Source organism: Camelina sativa, chromosome 6, assembly GCF_030686135.1.
Source record: "Camelina sativa cultivar CO46 ecotype springtype chromosome 6, ASM3068613v1".
Classification (NCBI taxonomy): Eukaryota; Viridiplantae; Streptophyta; class Magnoliopsida; order Brassicales; family Brassicaceae; genus Camelina; species Camelina sativa.
This window is the reverse complement of record NC_141885.1, coordinates 6,943,061-6,963,818: the sequence shown is the minus strand read 5'-3', so window position 1 is coordinate 6,963,818 and position 20,758 is coordinate 6,943,061. Positions and strand designations below refer to the sequence as shown.

The following is a 20,758-nucleotide window of genomic DNA, read 5'->3' as shown; positions in this document are numbered from 1 at the left end:
TTGTTGTATCCACCTTGATTCTGGACATAGTTTATCTCTGCAGACTGCTCACCCTCCCCATCTGGAACTTGGAAAGGGTCATCCTCAGATAGGTAGTGGACGCTCCTCTGCTGACTTAGCAAGATACGGTCTAGCTTCTCATTGACGTTCTTGAGGTCTTTCTTGTACTTCTCTTCAGACCCAGCGTCGCCGCGAACTGTGCGGTCATAATCTTCATTGTAGTTGCCGTCAGACTGGGCGAGATTCTCGACGAGTTGCCATCCCCCATCCACTTATTTGTTCAGGAAATTTCCGTTAGAGGCAGTGTTAAGCAGCATGCGGATTTTTGGAAGTACACCACGGTATAGAGTGCTCAGCAGTGACTCGTTGCTGAACCCATGGTGAGGACACTGGCTCTGGTAACCCTTGAAACGCTCCCAGGCTTCACAGAATGATTCAGAGCTCTTCTGAGTAAAACCAGAGATGTCATTCCAGAGTTGTGCAGTTCTGGCATTGGAAAAGAACTTTGCCAAGAATGCCTTCTTGCAGTCATCCCAAGTGTTGATGGATCCCTTGGGGAGATTTTTCTCCCATTGGTGAGCTTTGTCTCCCAGGGAGAATGGGAAGAGGCGCAACTTGAAATCATCCTCACTCACACCGATAATTTTGGTGAGACTGCACAGACGGTCGAAGTCATCCAAGTGGTTGAGTGGATCCTCCATAGGCAAACTGTGAAACTTGTTTCCTTGGATCATGGAGATCAGACCACTTTTGATCTCGAAGTTGTTGTTCTGCACTATGGGAGGGACGATTCCGGCCCGTTGAGTGTGAGTATTCGGTGCATCCCCAGCACCAATGTTTCGCAGTCGCGGATTTGGTCCATTCAGTTGTTCCATAGTGACTGGTGTGGGATGATCAGTGGGATGACGAGCTTGTCTTGGTCTTTGTAACCGATTGATGTCGTCGATAGGCGGAAGGAGATTCTGATGTCCTCTTGATCTGGTGTGCATGCAACGTTGTAATCAACAGGTTCCTGAGATGCAAAATAAACAAGCAGACAACCAAAAACAAGTCAGTACTCAGAATGAGAAGTGGGATAGAACTTAATCTTGCAAAACTTGAAATCTTAAATGTAGCAAAATGAATCCCAAATGGCAACGACGCCAAATTGATACTAGGATTTTTGTGTGTCTATCCTAGCAGGTTCAATTAACCTTATGCAGTTGTAATACTTAAGGTGTCAATCCAGTTGGGAAACTTTACTATCACTCAAGATGCAATCAAGGAATCACAAGTTAAGCCAATATAAAAGAGTGTTTGTCTAACAGTCCTAGAATGATGACAATACAAAACGGAAATGTGTTCTAGAACTAGAAATGCGAATGTATGACAGGAAGCGAAAATGAATGAAAACAAAAAACGAGTCTAAGCATGAACTAAAAGGCAAGACACGAAACAGTCTCAGGAATGTAATAAATACCAGGAAGAAAGAGGTCCTAAGGATGAAAGTAATTGATGTCGGTGAAGTCTCCTAGTCTACAAAGTGTTTAACATGCCACAAGCAATCTATCCCTAGACAACGAACAACATCTCAACTTAGCTAATCCAATCTCTTGGTAAAAGCTACTCACACTCAACCATTTCCATACCCAGTTCTCGCTAGAGAAACATGGTTGAGCAGGCATGACAAACAAGTTCGTTCATGTCAACAAACATCCTAGACAACTAATCTCTTAGGCTAGGAACGTAAGTCTCTGGCAATGGTTGGTCAGACATTTCATCAAACACCTTTTGGGTGTGGAAATGTCTCGAACCTAGTCCCAATTGATCAGAGAGAAACTAGCATTTCTAACACTAGTCCAGAAGGGAATCATACAAATCAAAGCTTAAACACTCTACATCCTAAGATCCTCCACCTAATCTATCCCATCCTCAAGAACTACGACACTAATCAGATCCGAAAATCATCATCAACAATACAAACTCATAAAATATTGAAACAAGCATTCTTAGATAGATTAAAAAGTAAAGAACAACTTGTAAAAGAAATCAAATGAAAATACTGAATAAACTCAAAGGTGTCGGAATACAAGGTCTGAGAACGTTTTTTTAGTGGCTAGCGTCAAAACCTTCTGGGAAAGAAAACAATAAGAGAATAAAAGATAAGATGTCTCAGCAAAGACTTAACAAAATGTATATATAGTAGTCCAACATGGAAAGCCCTAAAACTTAAAACGACAAGGTAAGGAGTCGGTTTGGTAATCTCCTAAAGCGTGTGAAACCAAACGTCTTTCTTCCCGACATGTGCGAACGAGTCCTTGCGCGTCGAATGGAATGCAACGTCATCATGGCTCGGACGGACGGCTGGGGAGCATGGCTCGGACGGATGCGCTGGGGAGCATGGCTCGGACGGATGAGTTGGGGTGCATGGCTCGGACGGATGCGCTGAGGAGCATGGCTCGGACGGATGCGCTGGAGAGCATGGCTCGGACGGATGCGTTGGGGAGCATGGCTCGGACGGATGCGCTTCCAACGTCTCCTCAATACCTGAAATACTCCGAAATGCACAATGTATGCAAGACTAGAAAATGATGCAAAACAATCAGTTATCCTAGCTAAATGCATGATAAATATATGCTAAGGAGAGACAAAATATAGACATCAGTAGCTAAAGAGTTGTCCAACCGGCATTTAAAAAAGACAAAGCTAAAGGATGATGGTGGTGATGAAGTGTCTAAAAGATTTGATTAGGGAGACTACTCCACTAATGGGAAGCATTGATGTTAATGGGTTTCAAGTTGTTCCTTCACAGGTGAGTTAAATATTCACACTTTCCAATCTTTTGGGACATGATGTGGTTTCTTGTTTCTACTTTATTCTTCCCTTTTTACTTGTAGGTGAAATTTGTGAAGCATATCTTTGATAAACATCCAGACTTTGCGTTGGAGTTTCGTCCAAAGAACTCAATATTGAAGACAGTGTACACGAATGTCCTACCCGGTTTGACGGAGACTTTGCGCAGGTTGCCTCGAGAAATCTCAAAGGATGATCTCTCTGGTGCATATGATTCACTCAGATCCATGAAAGATGCTGGCTTTAGGTTGGATTGGTTGGAGAAAAGACTGATTGAGGTGTCAAAAAAGAAGGAGAAAGAAGAAGCTTATTAACTTTAATATAATTGGATAATAATAACAATAGATGTTATTAACATTAATATAATTGGATAATTGGATAGAAAAGTTATATTTGCATTTTATTGTCTTTTATTAGTAACTGATAATACAAAAACAAAAAACTTGAAATAAATAATGAGTTTATAGAGTTTTTTTAGTTTATTAGAAGATTAATTAGTTTATATTTTTGTTTTAATTTATAAAATTTTAAGCATTAAAAGTTAGTTTAATTAAGGTAAAATTATTACTTGTGAAACTAGGTTATTACACTACAAGAAAACAGCTTACAACTAACGAGCACAACCGTCAGTAAGCCGTCGGAGAAGCCCATTCCGTCTGTTCTAGATTGTCGAACAAATAAATCTGTCAGAAATTCGTCGGTAATTACCGACGGATTTCCGACAAGCAATTACTGACAGATAACCGACAAATTTTTTTATGGTCGGTTTGTCGGTAAACACCTGTCGGAAATCCATCGGAAAAGGGTTTGTCGGTAAGCCCGTCGGTAATTTTCTGTCAGACATCCGTCGGAGATATATTTCCGACGATATTACCGACCGAACAATATCAGAAAATATCCTTTGAACCGACGGAAAAACCGACGATTTAACGACGAAATTTCGAGAAAGTCTTTCGTTTCCGACAGACTACCGATAGTATGTTTTCGAGAAACTCTGTCGTTTCTGACAGCTTTCCGACGGCATTTATCGGTGTCCATCTTTTCCGACATGTTACCGACGGTATGTATTCGAGAAACGCAGTCGTTTCCGACAGATTTTCGACGGCATGTATCGGAAAATTGCCGTCGTTTCCGACAGTTTTCCGACAGAAGTTTATTGTTATTATTATTTTTTAAAATAGCATAATTATGCAAATTTAATTATGAAAATATGCATTAAAACTGAAATGCTTATATATTTAAATTCAGAAATTTAAAAGTTTGAGAAAAAATAAAAAGTGAAAAATACTCTAATAACCGAAAACAAATAATTGTTCCAAAAAGAAAGCAAAGATTCAAGAAAACCTAAGAAGCGGAATGTCTTGCCCGCATCTCACTCATGAACGCTGCTAGCTCCGCGTCCCTCTACTTGTACTCCTCGTCTCCTCTTTTGTTCTCCGCTTTTTGTTATTCCATTTCCGCTTTTTGTTCTTCCATTTCCTTTTCCAAAGTTGCAATCCGAGTATCCTTCTCTTGCATAGCTTGTTGGAACTCTTGGGTGGGAGCAAATGAGGACCCCGATGAACGAGAAAGCGAACTTCTTTCAGAGAGATTTCCTAGTCTAAAAACCCGTCCTTTGATTTTAAGAGTTTCCTACACATGCATTTTAAAATTATATAAATATTTTAAAACAAAACAAAAGTAAAACAAAAAAAATTAAAATAAATGTTACCGAGCAAAAAATTTCGTTTAATTTCTCTCTTCTAAATTCAACCGTAGCATCTCCTCCTCCTGCTTCCTCGAACTCTCAACAAGCAGCTTAGCTCTACCATCTTGTATTTGGCCGGTCTTTTTGTTGGTGTGCATATCCTCCATCAAAGTAATATGGTCTGGTACCACCCCATCCCTAGCAGTCTAAAAGAAACATTTAAATTATGTAAAGATTGTCTAATTAAACATAAAGAAAATAATTATAGAAAATCTTAAAACTTACAAGTTGCTTTTGTCGGGTATGGGCGCTTATTGGACCATTGTTGTGGGTAGCCATACTTAACCCGCCACGTTGGCTTCTTCTATTATGAGAATATTGGGAGGATACTCCTTCTGTAGCTGGTTCCCCCCCAATATTGAATGAAACCTTTAAAGAAATCCTCGTTCACATTTTTTGGCACCTTTCCTCTCTTCCACAATTGCTTCCACTCATTCAACTGTTTAGAATATCGTAGTCTGGCATACTTCTTGAACGCTGTTCGAACTTGGTTGGTGATATCTGGTTTCCAATTGAAATCTTGCTAAAAATATAAATAAAATGCATTAGCTAAAAATATATAAAACAATGTTATAAAATTAAGTTGTTAAAGTTGAAAAATTTACAGCAAATTGCCGAAACCAAATGTCTTGTTCTTTCGTAGGCATCACTGGAAACTTAGCATACGGTGTTTTGAGGATTCCATACATCATATACAAAATAGATTTTGTGATGCCATTATGAGAATCACAAAACCATGTTGTCTCTGGCGCACCATACGGATCTAAGCGGGGGATAAGTGTACAGCCAGGTTGAGAAACAAATTCTTCAATGCTCATCTCCACGGGAACATTTTCTGAAGCTTGTGAATCCGGGACGGCGCTACTACGTGATTGCGAAGCACTAGCTTCTCCATTAGCTTGGTTAAGAGATGTGTTTGCAACATAAGAACCATAATTCCTTCAACAAAAAAAAAAAAAAAAAATTAGAAATAATCTTCAAGCATAATTTACTTAACAAAAATTAATTAATAACAAAATTCAATTAACAGTTCATCAATTAACAAAAATCAATTAAAAAAAATAACAAAATTCAATTTATCAATTCACAAAATACAATTAACAATCCAATTATCAAAATTCTAAAACAAACAATTAACAAAATTCAAGCCTAAGTAACAAACCAACTCATCAAATCAATAACACACAATTATAAAAATTCAATCCATCAAATTCAATTAACCAAACCCAATTAACAAAAAATAATCCATTCAATTAAGAAACCAAATCTTAAAATTCAATAACCCACAATTAACAAAATTCAATTCATCAAACCCAATTAACAATTTCATTCCATCAAACTTCAATTCATCAAAATTTAATTAATCATATCCAATTAAAAATCCAAATTCTCAACTCAATAACACCCAAACAGAGCCAATTCATCAACTCTAATAACTCTACCATATTCCTAAGAAATCTAACAAACCTAAGAAATTCATTAGAAAAGAGAGAACTTACGCCATAAGAAGTCGCCGGATTAGAGGGAGACAAGCGCCGGAGTTTCGCAGGGTGGGAGGGAGGAAGTCGTCGGACGCTGGTAAGGGTGACGAGCTGGTAGAAATCTTCTATAACAATCAAACCAACTAGTTTTACGTCCGTGCCTCAACTGGAACGCATCTGTGTTATCTTGACAGTACGGACACGCTAACCTTCCATGATTTGACCATCCAGATAGCATCCCATAAGCTGGAAAGTCACTAATCGTCCACATAAGTGCTGCACGCATCTAGATATTCTGCTTGGTTGAAACGTCATATGCTGTAGCACCATGATCCCATAACATTTTCAGCTCATATATCAACGGTTGCAGAAACACATCAAGAGATCTCTTTGGATGATTTGGACCGGGAACCAAAATCAAAAGGAAAAGAAACTCTCGACGCATGCACAAAGATGGCGGTAAGTTCTAAGGTGTTACGATTACTGGCCACAACGAATATTGCCTTCCATGCTTTCCAAATGGATTGAAACCATCTGTAGATAATCCTAGGTACACGTTTCTTGGCTCATACGCAAAATCTGGATACACATATTGGAAATGCCTCCATACTTCTGCATCTGAAGGATGCGTAATCTCTCCATTTGAATTGTGTTCTGCGTGCCATCTCATTGGACCAGTCGTACGCTCAGATTGATATAATCGCTTCAGCCTTTTAGTGATCGGTAAATACCACATCCGCTTATATGGAACTGGAACCCTACCGCCTGTTTCCTGATATCTTGGTTTTTGACAAAATCGACATCTTGTCCTATCTTCGTCTTCTCTCCAATAGATCATACAATTATCTTCGCATACATCTATCATTTGATACAGCAAACCAAGACCGGCGACCAATTTCTGAATCTCGTAATATGTACCTGGAAAATGATTATCTTCAGGCAAAAGGTCTTTCACAAAATCTGTTATCGAATCCACACATGCCTTAGCCAAATTGTAGTCCATCTTTATGGTCATCAATCTGCTTGCAAAAGATAGCCGAATGACCTTCCCTACAACCTCCGTATAACGACTGCTTAGATGCATCCAACATAGAAAAAAACTTGCATGCCTCTGCATTAGGTTCCTCTAACCTATCAACATTTTGACCCATCGATTGCATGTTTTCCCTATATCATTCACCATCTCAATAGTACCCACACCATAATCTACTTATGTTCTAGGTTCCTCTACGCTATCAACAATATATGGTTCGCTAGAACTAATATACGCTAGTCTTTCACCATGGAGAAACCAAATTTTGTAACCCGGCATAAAACCATTGGAATAAAGATGACCCCATACTAAATCAATCCTAATATTGTGAGAATTCCTGCAAATCGAACATGGACATTTCAACTTACGGGTTTGAAGAACGATTGGTTGTTGACATGCCAACTCCATAAATTCGCCTACACCACGAGCATACTCATCATTCAATAAATTTGATTCTGGATCGAGCATCGGTCTGTCCATCCACGATCGAAAATAAGAAGAAGAATACATTTTTTGTTTTTTCTTAAAGAAATGAGTGAGAGTATGAGAAGGAGTGGTTGGTTTTTATAGAGAAAGTAAATTTCGTATCCGTCCGTAATCCATCAGAAGTAATTTCGAAATGTACAACGGCTATCAACGGCTACATTAACGGATACATTTACTAAAGAATTTCCGACGGATATTAATTTAACTTGTCAGAAACCGTCGGACACCGAATAATATAAACGGCTATAATAACAGATACATTTACCGACGAATTTCCGATACATTTACCGACAGATTTCCGACGGATATTAATTTAGCTTGTCGGAAAGCCGTCGGAAAGCAAATAATATAAACGGATACAATAATGGATACAGTTACCGACGGCTTTCCGTCGGAAATAAATTTATAGGCGTCAGAAATCTGTCGGTAATCGACTAATATATGAGAGACAACAACAATGGATATATTTACCGACTAACTTCCGACGGAAGGTACTGACCGTCAAAATTTGGTTGGTAATCCGTCAGAATTGTTGACAGATTACTGACGGACTGTGTCTGTCGATAAATTTCTGACGGAAAACCGACAAACCCTTCGGACATCAGAAATCGGTCAGTATGTCGTCGGTAATTACCGACAGACAGTTGCCTGTCAGAAGTGCCGTCAATTATGACCTTGTTTTCTTGTAGTGTTAATCTGCGCTATGCGCACATATGCTTATATGTTAGAGCATATAACATACATCTAATAAATAACAAAAAAAACAAATTTTTCATACTATATTTTTTGTGATTTTAAGTAATAATTCTTTTTCAATATCTGCTTCCAAACATGACCTCTCCTAATTTTTTTCTTTCAAAAATGCTCTAAAAGTCAGAGACCCAAAAAAATATGTGTGATATAAAAGCACACGAAATTACAATGTAAATCTTTATAATTATTTTATAAAACTTTATAAATTATCTTATCATATCTCTACCATTTGTTTATGTTCTTTGGTTTTCAAGTTATTTTTTCAATTACTGAATTGATAGTATTGTAATTTCTCACTCTTAAATGATATTTTATTTTTATCTCTACGATAGTAGGATGCCACAAGGTATGTACATATATGCTCGTTATAAGTGTTTGTTATCGAAGAATTTTCTAATGCTAGGGATTCTGCCAGCGCACGTGAAGCATCAAGATCCCTTTGCAGTGAACATTTTTCTTGAGTTAAATCCTCAATATGCTACTAATGAACGAAACTGTGGCTCAGAAATTTTACAGGAAACGAAACGGAAAGAGTGAAAGCTAACATCCTCCTAAAGTCCTAATCAAAGTAAGAAGATTATTATAATCAAGGACCAATGCAAGACAAAGTAAGAAGATTACTATTCACCAAAAAAGTTTCAGCTCAAGTATGGCTGACCTATTAAGGGGAAAGGGGGTTCAATTGACCCCCATAAATATTGAAATTAAGATTTTTTGTATAGAAATTTTAGTGTGATAGTTATAACATATGGTAAATAATAGGATTTGACACCCCTTAACCAGGGTTCAATCCTCTCTATGACCAGGTAAAAATAATTTCTGGGTCCGCCAGTGCTCAAACCGAGATTGTTTGCCCAACTCACAATACAACTTGTCATTGTTCATTCCATATATACAAAGCCTCTCTAACAACCCTCGAATAAAACACAAACTAACAATACAATTTGCAATTCCACTGTTGATTATGGAGCTTATATTAGCACGAGTCTCTCCACAAATTTTCAGCTCGATCGAACATCCTTACAACCTTATAAAGATGCCCTCAATAACCCATCTTGAAACTGTTCCATACTTAGCAAAAATTACACCACTTTCCAACAGTTTCTTCTCCAGGAAGTAAAAACCTTTTAAAAGTCTCAAATATTCATGACGAGTATAGAAAGTATATTTTGAGAACTCTAAAACAATTATACATTTTTATTTGTTGTAAATCAATTGAAAATATGGCACAATGATAATGTCATCTTATCTAATTTCTTAGTGTAATTTGTGTCGCAAATCAGTGAGATGTATGTTCGTCAAAGGCTCAGAGCTACTAATATGTTTACTTATTTTCGGTTAAATGTTAGGAACCGATCTTAATCACTGTTATGTTTTAACTAAGTAATGCAGCGGAATATCAGAAAAAATTGAGTTTGTGATCAACAGGACCAAAACTCGTTAGTTTTTGCGTTAAACTAACCGAGCAAACGACACGATAGGGTGAGAGAAACTCTCTAGTTTTTTCTTATTAAAATTCAAGCTGCTCCATACAATAAAAGAAGACTCATGTGAAGCGTGACTCCTAATGCAATGAGTTTCCTAAGTGTGGGAAAGACTCTACTCTACAAGGAAGGTCTTCGGTTTGAGGAGTGTGTCACGAGGCACGTGCATCTCACGTGGGAGTGATGGAGCTGAAACGTTAGCTCGTATATCTAGTCTTCTTCTTCTTCTTCTTTGTTAGATCTTATCCGATTCAATAGTAATAGAGATAGAGAAAGATTGAGAGATCTTGTAGAGTGAGAGAGAGAAACTTTGAGCTTAGTGGATTCCGGAGTTGTTCCTCCGGCGAGACATAGGGTTCCGTTCTGGAGCCTGAACTCGTAAAATCCTTGGTGTTCTTTCTTTTACGCAAACACACACGAGAGACGTGAGAGATAAGTGAGCTTGTTCGTGGATCGATTCAGTCTTACAATCGTACAATTGGTATCAGAGCTGCGGAGGAGATCGGGTTATCAGGATCGAGGCGCAGATGACGAATTCAAAGCTAAAGGTATCGGTGTTTGACGGATCTGGTGATTTCTCGTTGTGGAAGACGCGCATGTTTGCGCATCTGAGGATCCTTGGTTTGAAGGATGTGTTGGTGGAGAAAGAGACTCTTCCACCACTATCTGAAGCGGATGAAAAGGATCCTGAGAAGAAGAAGAGTCGGATCGAAGAGGAGTCGGAGAGGATCGCTCAAAGTGAGAAAGCGATGGACACCATCTTCCTCAACGTTGGTGATAAGGTATTGAGGAAGATCGATCAGTGTAAATCAGCAGCAGAAGCGTGGTCTCTTCTTGAGAGGTTGTATCTGGTAAAGACCTTACCTAATTGGGTTTATCTGCAGCTTAAGTTTTACAATTACATAATGCAAGATTCAAGATCTCTAGATGAGAATATCGATGAGTTCTTGAAGATGATATCGGACTTAAGCAATCTTCAGATCCAGGTTCCAGATGAGGTTCAAGCCATACTGATCTTGAGTTCTTTACCGGAAAGGTATGATATTTTAAAGGAAACATTGAAATACGGTGGAGAAGGAATCAAGCTAGAGGATGTGGTTAGTGCAACTAAGTCCAAGGAATTAGAATTAAGGGACGGTAATGGATCGAGAACATTTTTTGAAGGGTTGTATGTTCGAGGGAGGTCAAACACCAGAGGGAATCAAGCCGGAAAAGGAAACAACAGATCAAGATCAAAATCCCTAGATGGTAAGAAGATATGTTGGGTTTGTGGCAAGGAAGGTCACTTCAAGAAACAGTGCTACAAGTGGCTGGAAAAGAATAAACAGAAGTTACAGTCACAAGGCAATGGTGAGTCAGCTTTAGCCAAGGATGATGCTCAGGATATCTTGTGTTTGGTAGCATCGGAGGTCAATCTTGGTGAAGGTAGGGTGGATGCGAATGAGTGGATATTAGACACAGGGTGCTCATTTCACATGACACCTAGGAGAGAGTTGTTATTTGAGTATCAAGAGGTAAACACTGGTAAGGTAAGAATGGCGAACAATTCTTTCTCAGAGGTAAAAGGCATTGGTAAGGTTCGGTTTGAGAACACCGATGGTACTACTTTTGTTCTACATGGTGTAAGATTCATGCCAGAGATTACCAGAAATCTGATTTCAGTAGGTATTTTGGAGGCCAAGGGTTGTGAGTTTCGAGGTGGAAGTGGAGTTCTAAAGGTTGTCAAAGGATGTACAGTGTTCATGAAGGGAACGAGGAGAGCTGCTCTCTATATTCTACAGGGAGTAGCAAGAGTGTCTGAGTCACTGGCGGTTGAGTCCAGTTGTAGTCCATCTGATCAAACACGACTTTAGCACAACCGACTAGGACATGTGGGACAGAAAGGCTTGGACGAGTTAGCAAAGAAAGGATGCTTCGGGAAGGATAAGGTGTCCAGTCTTACTTTATGTGAGGATCGCATTTTCGGGAAGTCTCACAAGGCAAGTTTTGGAACAGCACAACATGTTACAAAAGATAAGTTGGATTACATCCACTCTGACTTGTGGGGCTCACCAAACGTGCCTCACAGCCTAGGTAATTGTCAGTACTTCATGACGTTTACTGATGATTGGTCTCGTAAAATGTGGATTTATTTCTTGAAGACAAAGGATGAGGCATTTGATAAGTTTGTTCAGTGGAAGAAGATGGTTGAAGTGCAGAGTGAAATGAAGGTAAAGAAGCTGCGAACTGACAACGACTTGGAGTTTTGTAATCATCAGTTCGATGGTTACTGTAAGACTGAGGGATTGATCAGGCATAAGACATGTGCCTATACGCCACAACATAATGGGTTGCAGAGAGGCTCAACAGGACAATAATGAACAAGGTAAGGAGCATGCTCAGTGAAAGTAATTTGAGTCGAAGGTTCTAGGCATAAGCAGCTTCGTCAGCGGTGTATTTGATCAACAGGACCCCGTCCTCTGCGATAGACTTCCAAATTCCAGAAGAGAAATGGACATCAGTGGTTCCTGATCTATCTGGATTGAGAAGATTTGGGAGTTTGGCATTTTCTCACTCTAGTGAGGGCAAGCTGAATCCACGGGCCAAGAAGGGTATCTTTGTGGGATATCCAGAAGGGACAAAGAGATTTAGAATTTGGTTGTTAGAAGAAAAAAAGCTGATTATCAGCAGGAATGTAGTCTTCAGGGAAGATGTGGACTACAAGGATCTGGCGACGCAGGAACGGTCAGGTAAGTCTTCTAACTCTATTCAGTTTTCTACTGATGATCTTCTTTGTGATATTGCAGGCAATATCAGGTTAACAAAAGATCAAGTTCAAGGTGGAGCTTCGGGTCAGAGTAATGAACAAGACGCAGAAGCTGATGCAGAAGGTGATGGGAGTCAGTCTGTGAGTTCGGAGCTAGGTAATCAGCAAACAGCAACAGACAGATCTCAGAGACAGATAGTCAGACCATCCAGACTAGATGACTATGTTACCGAAGAAGCAGAATTGGATGAGGTAGCAGGGTACGCTTATCTAGTTACTAAAGATGGTGGCAAGTCAGAACTGAGAAGCTATCAAGAAGCCTTACTTGACGCAGACAAGGATAAATGGACCGAAGCAGCGGATGAAGAGATGAGCTCTCTCATGAGGAATAGAACCTGGTCTCTTGTGAAAAGAGATAAAAATCAGAAGTCGATTGGTTGCAAGTGGATCTCCAAGAGGAAGGTAGGTATAGCTGGAGTTGAGGGTCCCAGGTTCAAGGCTCGTCTAGTTGCTAAAGGCTATTCTCATAAGGAGGGAGTTGACTATCAAGAGGTATTCTCACCAGTGGTAAAACAAGTCACTATCAGATTTGTGTTAAGCATGGTGGTTCACCACAACATGGAGCTTCAAGAGATGGATGTCAAGACGTCGTTCTTGCATGGGTATCTGGACAAGACAATCTACATGGAGCAACAAGAGGGTTATGTGGATGAAGAATACCCAGATAGGGTATGTTTGTTGCAGAGATCACTGTATGGTCTTAAGCAGTCGTCGAGACAATGGAATATGAGGTTCGACGAGTTTATGCAATCTCATGGGTATCAGCGGAGCAAGTATGACAGTTGTGTTTATTTCAAGGAGTTCTCCAAGGATGAGTATATCTATCTACTCTTATACGTAGATAATATTCTTATAGCCTGCAAGGATGTCGAGAGAGTCTATGAGCCCAAGAGACTTCTCGGTTCAGAGTTTGAAATGAAAGATTTAGGGGAGGCTAGGAAGATCCTTGGGATGGAGATCAGCAGAGACAGAGCCAAAGGTACATTGTCTATTTCTCAAGGAGATTATTTGCTAAAGGTTCTAGGTACGTTTCAGATGGACCAATGCAAGTCGGTTGAAACACCCTTAGGAGTACATTTCAAGTTGAAAGCAGCTACAAATGAGGAAGAAAGGATTCAGGGGGAGTCCATGAGAAATGTGTCATATCAGAGTGTTGTTGGGAGCTTAATGTAAGCTATGACTGGTACTCTGCCATACTTGGCTCACTCGGTGAGCATGGTGTGTAGGTTTATGAGCAAACCACTCAAGCAGCATTGGCAAGCTGTTAAGTGGATATTGAGGTATGTAAAGGGATCTCTGGATAAGAACCTGAGTTTTTGAGATGAAGGAGACTTTGTGGTTCAGGGTTATTGTGATTCTCATTATGTTGGGGATAAGGATAACCGGAGGTCAACTTCAGGTGTGGTCTTTACGGTTGGAGGTAATGTAGTAAGCTGGAAGTCTAGTCTGCAGAAGGTAGTGTCAATATCTTCCACTGAGGTGGAGTATATGGCGCTGACTGATGCGGCTAAAGAGGCAGTATGGTTGAAGGGTCTTATGAATGAGTTAGGATTCAAGTAGGAGTCGGTTAACATTTATAGTGATTCTCAGAGTGCCATTGCCTTGGCTAAGAATGTAGTTCATCATGAGAGAACGAAGCATATAGACGTTAATCATCACTTCATTCGGGAGTTGATAAGTGATGGAGTGATACAGGTCAAGAAGATTGCTACAGAGTTTATCCCGGCGGATGTGTTTACAAAAACAGTGACGGTAGGGAAACTTCAAGATGCTTTCGAGTTTCTCAGAGTACAGGAAATTGAGTGAGAGCTTAGGCTCTCATGGAGGCTGAGTGGGTTTACTCAGGATAATATAAAGCTGAGTGGGTTTACTCAGGTGGTATAATCTGGTTCATTGTAACCAGGTCCGGAGGTGGAATCCAAGGTCTAAGCTTGTCATAGCATTAGAGTCAAGGTGGAGAATTGTGAAGTGTGACTCCTAATGCAATGAGTTTCCTAAGTGTGGGAAAGACTCTACTCTACAGGGAAGGTCTTCGGTTTGAGGAGTGTATCACGAGGCACGTGCATCTCACGTGGGAGTGATGGAGCTGAAACGTTAGCTCGTATATCTAGTCTTCTTCTTCTTTTTTGTTAGATCTTATCTGATTTAGTTGTAACAGAAGATAGAGAGAGATTGAGAGATCTTGTAGACTGAGAGAGAGAAACTTTGAGCTCAGTGGATTCCGGAGTTGTTCCTCCAGCGAGACGTATGATTCCGTTCTGGAGCCTGAACTCGTAAAATCCTTGGTGTTCTTTCTTTTACGCAAACACACAAGAGAGACGTGAGAGATAAGTGAGCTTGTTCGTGGATCGATTCAGTCTTAGAATCTGATGTAAGAAGGGGATCTGAATTACCGGCTGTAGCAGTGGCTGAAGTACTACGTGACAAACTTCTTGATGTACAACCTGACGAACTTCCCGATAGACTGCCTGAAGTACTTTTTGGAGAGAACCAGCTCGTACCAATTAAGGAGAACTATGATATCCTTCTGATATGTGCAAGAATCAGAAACAAGCATACTTTGGAGCTGACCACTAGAACTAGAAGTGATGCGGACATTCAACGAGTCGGAAGATCATATCGTTGGAATGGGACCATTGCACTCTTTTTCCCTTATCTAGGGTTTTTCCCAATGGGTTTACCTAGAAAGGTTTTTAACAAGGCAACATCCTTCCACATATCCTCCTATTCATATTTTAAGGAGGAAGATCAAAGAAAGCCACCCTTGTTTCGAGCTAGTTCAAGACATGGTTCAGGGAACCTTTCCACAAGTCAATTACCACTCAAATTGGATATTTCCATAAGTGGCTCAAACCAAAGCATCCCTTGGCGTCCTAGAGAGCTTCTATATCATTTGGAGACTTCACCACACATCTTAGGATGCACCCCACCTCACTTGATTAGGCGGATCAAGTTAAAGTGCAACTTTCCTTATTTGGATTTGTTTGTCTTTATGATACAACGACTTTTTTCTTATTCAGTGTTGCGCCTTTGTGAGACTCTTAAGACCATCCAGAAGCTTCCTAGAATGTATCTAGACGTCCCAAGAAACCACAACTTCGGCCCCAAGTTATCAAGACTCAAGGTGCATCACAACTTTCCCAATTTGGCCGATATTCTCATTCAATTCCCAAAGACCATAATTATCATTAATTGTTGAGATTTCTTTCTTTATTTAAGCATATAGATGTTGTACTTGAGCCTCTATATAAGCTCTATCACGTTTTAGTTTTCAACACACGTTTTTGCTTAATAAGAAATTTCAGTTTGCTTCAACACTTTGTGTTTTGAAACAAATCATTGTTCTTGCGAGTTTTAGGTAGTTTGTGGAATCAAACAACTTAGGTTTCGTGTAGAGTCTCTGATCCTTGCGAGGAATAGCCCTTGGATCATATTCTCTAGTCCTCGGTGTTGTGGATTCAACATCAAACCGGTTACTCACCATCAGATCGCTTCCGCCCAAGCTTCTAAGTCTTTGAGTCTGTGAGTCTTGTTTTGGTGGATTCCGAGGCTTGTATCAGAATCGTACAACTACTATATATAATAATAGGATCAATTAAACCTAAAGCAAAAGGAAAACACAACACCGCTTAAGCTAGTGTCGGTGGAAATAAAGAGATAAAATATTAAGTAAAGCCCAGCAAAATAATAACGTAACGCCCAAGGAAGAACAAGATCGTAGATGCTACATCACTTAGGCCATGTTTGTCAATTAATTGTTGCGATAGCAATAGCTATTCCAATTAAGGCAAAAAAAATATAACAGAGATAAAAGTCAATCGTTCAATATGATCGTCGGTAATATCGTTAGTAAAGAGAAAAAACTTATTGTTATTTTTAGCGACACATGTATATGCCTTATATGTTGCCGTTATTGGTCCTGTTCGGGAGAGGACACAGCAACAGCGACTAGTGATACAAAATTTATGTTTATTTCTTCGTCATCTGCTCTTCATCTCTCTTGAATTTCTACCGACGATTTGATTTTGAAAATTTCAGAATTGCTGGAATAAACGGCGACACCACACAAGCTTTACTTTGAAAGCAGCGACTGTCGCTCGATTTTAAAAGTTACCAAGAGATTTGCACATCTGTAATTTGTATCTTCTTCTCTAGCGTAAAAGTCGATATTTTTGTTGAAATTTTTTTAAATTATAGTCATAGTCCTTAAAATATTTATAATTACAAAACTAGCACGTAAAAAAAAAAAAAAAGGAAAAAAGATTCAGTCGCTAACCGCTGTTGCTGCTGCAAAATGCTTCAGAATAGGGCCATTAACATCAAGAGACTCCTCTCCACCGTACAACTTTCGAGAGACTCTCCACAGATTTGTGTGTTAAACAACTGCTTTTTTTTGTCATTGGATTTAATCGCAACATCAAGAAAAAACATTGTCTTAATTTTTTTTTTTAAATGTGGATTTGTATTTGTTTCATGCAAGAAAGAGAGAAAAAAAATTAGAGAGAAAAAACTTAAGAAAGATTATCTAATAAACTTAAGGCAAGAAAGAGAGAAAAAAAATTAGACTTAACAAAAGTATTAAAAAAACTCCACAGAAAAACAGTATAAGAATTCAAATTATATCATCAATGTTTAGTTGAGTTTTCAATATCTACATAAAATAGCTTTCCAGTTTTTTTTCTCTGTGTACTTTCTAATTTGGTTGATTGCTTTCTTAGCTGTTTTGAAACAATGAAGGAGAGGAATGACGAGGACGTAAACGTGTCAAACACCCAGAGGAATGACGTCGATAGACCGAAACAATAAAGTGAGATTTTTGCAAGTTGGGTTAAAAAAAGAAGTACTAATGAATTGTTGTCAGGTCCACCATCTGATCTCTTGTCTGATTTCTTGCGTGTTTCTCTTCAGATTCTGTAAATTCACAAATATCTTTTTCTTTTTTTTTGTTATCAATTTTCATACGTATCTTTCACATGCTATGAAATGGTATAATTAATTTGCTCCATTTATCATATATATACATGTTACATATTTGTATTTTTATGAGTCTGTTTGAATGGAGAGATTGATTGGTGCGTGTGTGTATTCAGCGTACTCGGAGATGAGAAAAGTATGGATAATTCTGTTTATGTGCTTGATTTTATTTACACCATTTATTATAATTCCAAATTTCAAGTAATGTACGAGATATTCTCAAACACAAAACATTTAATTCGTGCTACTGTTGAAACTTGTCTATTTTGCAACAATTATTAAAGATTGTAGTGTAGTTATGTTCTAATCCGGAATGAGTATTTATAGTGACGCATTCTACCATGTAATTAGTTGACACGACATAGATTTTAAAACCCCAATAATTGATCCTATTACAAAATTATAATTAACCCCAATAATTTTAGAGAAAATACAACATATTTACTATATACTAAAAATATTAGCCGAGTTAATTTTCTTAAAACTAAATATACAAACATCAAATGAATACATAACATTGTGGCAAGCAAAACAATTACAAGATATAAATGATGATAAATTTATTTTTGATAAAATTTATATAGTTTCTTTTATTTTTTTAACCCTTATGAAAAATGTTTTCTCTCCTTCCTAAAGCGGGTCGACTCTGCTACACTACACCAACTATGCTGCTTCTTTGATATACACCCTATACCTTTTGCCTCTTTTCTTAACATCACAAACAATTTTTTTCTCTATCAAACATCACAAACTATACATTATTTTGTAATTGCAACACAACGAATTTAAATTGTGATTAAACTTACTAAACCATTAAACACGTCTTGAAAACCACGATTAAGATTAATGAAACGATTCCACGCAATCATCTTCTTCTTCGTAGTATCAAAATCCCAAAAAAAATTGGGTTTCTATTGTATCAATAAACAAATTTAACTCATTATAATTATTTTACACCATCCACTTACACTTGTCAACAATTCCACACTTGACTTCAAGCTGTCCTCTCCCATCTTCCTTAAACCACATTATTTTCAGTGTTTAAAACGTACTGATCAGTGACAACCTCTTTAAACTCAACACCATTGAAAAACAATTATATTGACCTACATAAAATCTATCAACTCTGCTCATTACGATACTTATATCTCGCAAAACCAGCGGATCTTCCTCTTCATTTGAACTGTCGGGAATTTAATTACGATCAACAGACAACTCAACAACGAATTCACTACTGAATCTTCTACTTCAGAATTGTCCACTCCATCCTCATCATCTTCGGCTTCACTTCACTGTCATTTTTATTTTCTTACCCTCTCTTTTGCTTTTTGTTTTTTAGCTGTTATTTTTGTTTTTTAATGTCCGATTGTATCTCATGCATCCATGTTTTCTTCGTTCATCAGGTAACTGAAAAATTAATAGCTCTAAAACTGAGCTAACGAGAGAGAGAAACTATGAAAGGAGAGAGAGAACTACAAAAGGAGAGAGGGAGAAGATCTTACCAGGCAAATTGAGATAAAGAGAGAAACGACTACTTGTTGCAATGAAATTGATCGAAGAGAGAAACCCTTAAAAATTAGGATTTTGATACTATGAAGAAGACGTTTGTGTGGGTTCATTTCTTTGGTTCACTTAACCTAATCGTGGTTTTCAAAACGTGATTACCGGTTTAGTAAATTTAATCACAATTTAAAGTCGGTGTGTTTCAATTAAAAGATAATGTATAGTTTATGATGTCTGAAAAACTTTGTTTGTGATGTTTTGAAAAGAGCCAAAAAGTATAGGTTGTATATTAAAGAAGCAACATGTAGTATAACAGAGTCGACCCTCCCAAAGCATCTACACTTTGATTTTATTGTTTTTTTGTTTAGCTTTCTTTAGCTAGGTTTCGCATACAACAATATATAAGTATATCAATCATAATTTTCGTGATTAATACTTTTAAAAAAAATACTTTGTATATAATGAGAAATAATATAAAAGTGGACAAATTACCCAAAACTATTTGCTTGATCCAAAATTAGTTTTCAACCATGCTAAATTTTACATATTTAGAAGTTCGAGGACATATTTATATTTATGAGAATGATTATCTAAATTTTTGAATTCAAAAAAATATTACCAAATTTAGAAAGACATAATAAATTTTACAAACGTAAGTAATTAATATTTATTCACATCCATTTGATTTTTATTTATGCGAAAAAACTTTCCACTTCTTCTTTTTAAATACTCTACTATTTTCTTTTCAGAATTACTAAAATCTTTCACATATTTAAAATGACAGTAAATTTATATTTATATTTTTTTATAACATCTGATATCATTAAAATTAAATAGTTGAGTTACAATGATTCTCATGGAGGATTGGTGATAAACTTAAATGAACAAAATAATGAAATACAAAAGATTCATTTAGAGGCAAAGGGGATTTGGCAAGATGGTTTGCTGCTTTGTTATTAGTTATTCCAGTCCATTTAAACTGAACTTCTTCAAACTTTGCTTTTCAATGTTGTATTTCTCTAAACCAATTATGAACTCCGAAGTTGATTGTGCTCTCTGAGAGAAGTTGTGTCACTTCTTGACAATCACCTTCAAAAACAATTTTTCTATAACCCTGAGACGAACAATGCTGCATTGCTTGAATTAAAGTCTGACACTCACTTTTGAGGGGGTTTGAACTTTACTTCTTTTTGCTTGAGCAGCATTGACTTTCAATTGTTACTCAATTATTACTAATTGATCATTTAAAATTTACAATTTAATAATATTATAAAATTATAATTTTATGGATTATTTTCTAATTTTGGATCACAGTTTTTTTGGAAGATAAATTAGGACAGAAATCATTTACTTGTTTAGTATATAAAATAAAACCACAAGTTTTCTTTCATACTATAATTTTTTTTTTTGCTGGCGTGTTAATCTTATATGGCTAAATATAGCTAAATTTATGTTCAAACCAAATATTACGTAGCTTTCAAAAAAAAAAAAGAACCTAAGAAAATAGGTTTTGACCCTTGATTACAATAACAGAAAAAATTAGTCTCTTCAGTCATGTTGTTCATTCTAATAAAAATATAAACCCACCATCCCACTAACTAAATAAAAGGGCAATTGTCATAAATATCATTAAAATAAGTTTTAATATCAAAAATAACA

The 20,758-nt window shown here is 37.6% G+C and overlaps 2 long non-coding RNA genes, 1 other non-coding gene and 1 pseudogene across 3 annotated transcripts; 3 read left to right on the top strand and 1 right to left on the bottom strand.

The window, feature by feature from the left end:
- The first annotated feature begins 372 nt into the window (after positions 1 to 372).
- Positions 373 to 478, top strand: LOC147942361 (small nucleolar RNA R71). Its single transcript, XR_015560522.1, has one exon. It is a non-coding gene; the product is annotated as a small nucleolar RNA R71 (small nucleolar RNA).
- Positions 479 to 2,695: 2,217 nt separating this feature from the next.
- LOC104698768 (MATH domain and coiled-coil domain-containing protein At3g29580 pseudogene) lies at positions 2,696 to 3,146 on the top strand (annotated as a pseudogene).
- Positions 3,147 to 15,814: 12,668 nt separating this feature from the next.
- On the bottom strand, positions 15,815 to 17,252 carry LOC147942360 (uncharacterized). The gene is made up of 2 exons (XR_015560490.1): positions 16,899 to 17,252; positions 15,815 to 16,223 (listed from the first exon to the last, which is right to left on the bottom strand). It is a non-coding gene; the product is annotated as an uncharacterized LOC147942360 (long non-coding RNA).
- Positions 17,253 to 18,621: 1,369 nt separating this feature from the next.
- LOC147942359 (uncharacterized) lies at positions 18,622 to 19,456 on the top strand. The gene is made up of 2 exons (XR_015558871.1): positions 18,622 to 18,890; positions 19,000 to 19,456. It is a non-coding gene; the product is annotated as an uncharacterized LOC147942359 (long non-coding RNA).
- The last annotated feature ends 1,302 nt before the right edge of the window (positions 19,457 to 20,758 follow it).